The 4,760-nt window shown below is 48.1% G+C and overlaps 1 pseudogene; it reads left to right on the top strand.

The window, feature by feature from the left end:
• Positions 1–3,017: 3,017 nt before the first annotated feature.
• Positions 3,018–3,741, top strand: LOC127754734 (S-type anion channel SLAH1-like; annotated as a pseudogene).
• Positions 3,742–4,760: the final 1,019 nt, after the last annotated feature.

The following is a 4,760-nucleotide window of genomic DNA, read 5'->3' as shown; positions in this document are numbered from 1 at the left end:
AGCATGATGCAGAGAGTATCAAGACAAAACATGTAAAATGTGAAAGGAAAATTAGCATCCGGTTGAAATATGAATCAGGCTGAACATTTCCAATGAATAGCACAAATAGAATCGATAATACAAACCTGAAGAAGAAATGCCTGGCTGGGTGATGGCGGTGATGTGGTCAGGCAGGCAGCGCTGGCTTCGGCTCGGCTGTACCGGTCGGTAGTGACGCGGGGCGACGATGCGGGAGTCGGCGCCGGTCAACAGCGGCCGCGGAGGACATCGGCGAGGCGGGAGTCGGTGCCGGTCGGCAGTGGCCGCGGAGGAGATCGGCGAGGCGTCGTTGGTATTGTCCTCGACGGTTGGTGGCGGCGCAGACGAGGGAGAAGTCGATCTCAGTGGAGTTGAACCGGGGGATGCGGTGGCAGCGGTGCGACGGTGAGGGCGAGGTGATGGTGACCTGGTCCGGCGGCCATCGCAGACTTCAAGCGCGACCGTGAGGGCGAGGCGATGACGATTTGGCGAGAGATGGAACGCGATGCGAGGGGACGGGGTTGCGGCCTTGCGGGGGGTTTGGCGCAGATCGCGTCGTGGGTGGACAGGAAGCTCGTGGCTCGTTAGCTCGCTCCGCTTGTGACTGGCTCGGCTCGGCTCGTTTGAATTTCCTAACGAGCCGAGCTGGCATTTTAGCTCGTTAGATATCTGGCTCGTGAGCTGCTCGCAAGTCTTAACGAGCCAGGACTCCATTAGACAACCCAAAAGCCCAATACAACAAAAACGCCCAAGCCACAAGTAGACACTGTGCAACTGCAAACCCTAGTCCTCTCGAGACTCACTCCTCAATTCCCCACCTGGCCACCCGAGACACGATGCTGCTCCGCATCTCCCCCAGCGGCCGACGCCACCGGTCTCCGACTCTCCCCCAACGCCCGCCGCCACCAGTCTCCACCTCTCCCCTAGCGTCCTCCGCCGCTGGGAAATCCAGCTCCCGCCGCCGCTGGTCTCCGCCTCTCCCCCAGCGCCCGCCGCCGCCGGCCGCCTCAAGCGCCCGACGCCGCTGGCAAGCTCAAGCTCGTTTCCTCATGGTCCAACAGTGAACCGTCCAAGTGCCGGCGGAGCTACGGAGGTCGAGTTCTCCCCCTCCACCGTCGAGCTCCTCCCCGTGGTTAATGGGCTCGCGATCTTAACGAGCTAGCTCGAGCTTGTTGATGAGCCAAGCCGAGCTAGGTTTCTAGCTCGTTAGGATAACGAGCCGAGCCGAGCTAGCTCGTTATCCTAACGAGCCAGACCGAGCTGAGCCGAGCCAGCTCTACATCCACCCCTAGTTGTGCGAGGGGATGGGGAGGAGATCACGGCAATACTGGTGGCGCAAATCGGCGGATGCGGTGTGGGAGAGAGGAAGGTGTGGGACAGGCGGATCTGGGAGGGAGGAGAGGCGCGCCTCCGGTGCCGTCGGATGTAAGTCATCGGATGATTTCACACCGTTCGATGTGTTACACGATGAATGAGTAAAGAGTAAAATCATTTATTTGAACTATAGGGTAGATATAGCCTTTAAAAGTAACTGAACAAATTGTTACAAACGAATAAATTTTCTTACTAACATGCATCATGTACTACGAAAACAGGACTAAACTCCATCCTATGTTTCTCTTCTCTTACGTTTGCACATGTTGGCCTGCCAGCAATTGTTAGACATACATCATGTACAACTTGATCACCATCCTCTGTTTCTCTTCTCTTACGTTTGCACATGCTGGCAGAGAAAGCAATTGATAGGCAGAAAATGCCCAAGCCAAGTTTAATCGTTGCAATATGCGGCTGACAAGAATTGTTCTTGCGTTTTGCTTTCGTCATTTTTCCATTTCTTTTTCACGTACCTATCCTTCACATAGATCTTAAATCCACAAACTTCTAAAATCATTATTCACATGTGTACAAATTGTACAATAGATCAATCAATTACTGATAACTCGATTCACCTATTTCAAATTTCACTTTCCCCAATCAAACGAAGGACATGAGTGTCAAATGTGGCAAGCACGTAGACTAATAACCTTATATCCATTGCCGAAGCTAATTCACATTTCAAAATTTTCCTAATCAAATCAATCCACGGACAAAAAGTCAGACATGTAAATTAATGACCCTCAGCCCACTTCCCAACCGTCGGCCCCGTTAAGGTTTGAAATTTTGGTTAGAAATTTCAGAGTACCAACCCCACACACATTGGCACGAAACTGTTCGAAAATTTTATTTTTCGTGAATTTAATAAAATTTAATCAAATACAGTCAAAAACTTGTTCCCATACCATTTTTCTCATTCCAGAATTTTGAAAATATAAACCCAGGTCTCGATCCTTCAATGCCTTGCAGTAAACAATCTAGATAAACGTGGCTGGCCAAATAAACAAATATGCCGCCTATAAATGCGAAGCTCAAGACGAAGATTGCAAGCATTTGCTCATGGAATGCTCGAGGGTTAGGATAAATATGATTAAGAGGGAGTGTAATATACAGAAGATTCATCTCGAATTAATTAGTATAGTGGAAAAAGGACATAAGAGAACTACAATACACATGTACTTCTATATTTTCAATATAGTAGATACTTAACACATGCATGCTTATAAGGCTAGGGCTTAGTTCATGGCATTCAAGTACTACCAAGAGACCATTCCTTGCTGATATGTTCGCATGGTTATAGCATTTAGGCAAAATTTGCTATAGGACATCTAAAAAAAGTGTAATTAGCTAAGAGACATCACGATATCGTGAAACGGCTGAAAGACACATCAAAAAATGTGTAATTTGTTGATGGACACTATGAGCAATAAAATAATATATACACCTAGGTGAGGAGAGAGAAGCCATGTGAAATGTCAATTTTGCCCTTTTCTTTTTTTCACTGTCTTCTTATTTATTCCTGCTGCTCCTTTAGTGTGATGATAGTGCTCGTGTACGTGGACCCCTTGGTCACTACGTGCGCCGGCAGCGCCGCATGGTAGAGCATCGTGTCCCGATGTCCTTGCATGGTACGTGGACCCCTGGCGCTGTCGGGGTAGGAGCTGTTGTGGCAGACGCTGAGCGACTTGTCGACGGACCAGCGGGCGCTAGGCCTGGTAGTGCGAGGTCGCTGCCGTTCACGGCGTTTGTGCTGCTCTCGTCGCTGGCGCTGCTCAAGCTGGTGCCACTGTGCGCGCTCTAGGCGGCGCTGTGCCTCCTCCGATTATTCCCCGCCGTGCGCGCCGATCGAGTTCAGGCACCACATCGCCATGAACTATCTCTTCGCGCCGTGGATCTCGTGGCTGCTGCTACTACAGTCGGCGTTGTTCCTCCGCCCCGACGCGCGCTCCTACCACACGTTGTGATGGGCGTTCTCGCTGCCCATTTTGGCGCTCGACCTCAAGATCTATGGCCACTTCAGTGGTTCACCCACGGGAGGAAGTTCCTACCCATGGTGGCCAACCCGGCCAGCCACATCACGGTGATCGGGAACCTAGTGACTGCGAGGGTGGCAGGTTGGCAGCGAAGATGGGGTGGCACGAGGGCACCGTCGCCATGTTCGCCGTGGGCGCCGCGCACTACCTCGTGTTGTTCATCACGCTGTGCCAGCGGTTCCTTGGATCCGACTCACTGCCGGCGATGCTCCGGGTGGTGTTCTTCCTCTTCTTCGCCGCGCGGAGCATGGTAGCTCACCTGGACGCCATCTCGACCCCCTTTGGCACTTGCTGCAAGATGCTCTTCTTCCACTGACGCTCGCCACCGGTCAAGGCCATCGCCACCACCCTTGAACCTAAGTTTGGCCTCAAGGGCAATTTGGTCCTTTTTAATTGTTTGTCCCTCCATTTGTTCCGAAAATAATAAAATAATAGTGAAAGTGTCCAATGGCAAATTACACGATTTTTGGGTCCCATCGTTTGGCTTATTTCCTAATAAGCCAAAATGGCTTATTAGAAAATAAAAATAAATTTGTATGTAAAACTTTTATAAATGTGTTCTTGGTGACTTAAAAGCCAATGTTGTAAAAGAAATTATGTTGAAAATATCTCAAAATCAATCTCAAAATCAAGTTTGAAAATTCAAAATTTAGCTTTTTCTTTGGCTGATTAGGCCATCCGATGGGAACCTTGGAGTGTCTTTCAGCCGTTTCACGATTTTACGGTGTCCCTTAGCTAATTACATATTTTTTTAATGTCCTGTAGCAAATTTTGCCTAGCATTTACGCACTCTTATATCATACCCGGACGTGGATGAATACAAGGGACGGACAAAGCTATCGCCACCTGCTGCCTACCTCACTTTCCGTCGGACATACCCGCATCAAACGGTATTTATCTAACCTAAGCATTATGCTTATGCTAGTAAATAGTGGTACTAACTCCTCAGGACTTCAACCATTCGGATGGACAAGTTAGAGTTAGAGCAACTCATCAAGGTCATGGGATCGTTGCTGTAGCATAGATCGACTAATCTAATCAAGTGAAATATATAAATGAAGTATATCTTATTCATAAGGTATATAACTACTAAAGCAATATATAAATTATGAACACTTTAGAAGATAATTCTATTAATTCAACTATATAGTCTTACAAGAAGAGTAAAGTATTAAAGATATACCAGAATCTCTTAGAAGACTATAGGACCGAAGATATGCTAAACCTATTTCCACTAGTACTATAGAAAATATAATATGCTAAACCTATTTCCACTAGTACTATAGAAAATATAATATCTGAGAAGACTATAGGACCAAAGAATGCACACCATCA

The sequence above is a fragment of the Oryza glaberrima genome, chromosome 11, assembly GCF_000147395.1.
Source record: "Oryza glaberrima chromosome 11, OglaRS2, whole genome shotgun sequence".
Classification (NCBI taxonomy): domain Eukaryota; kingdom Viridiplantae; phylum Streptophyta; class Magnoliopsida; order Poales; family Poaceae; genus Oryza; species Oryza glaberrima.
This window is presented reverse-complemented; position numbering and strand designations above follow the sequence as displayed.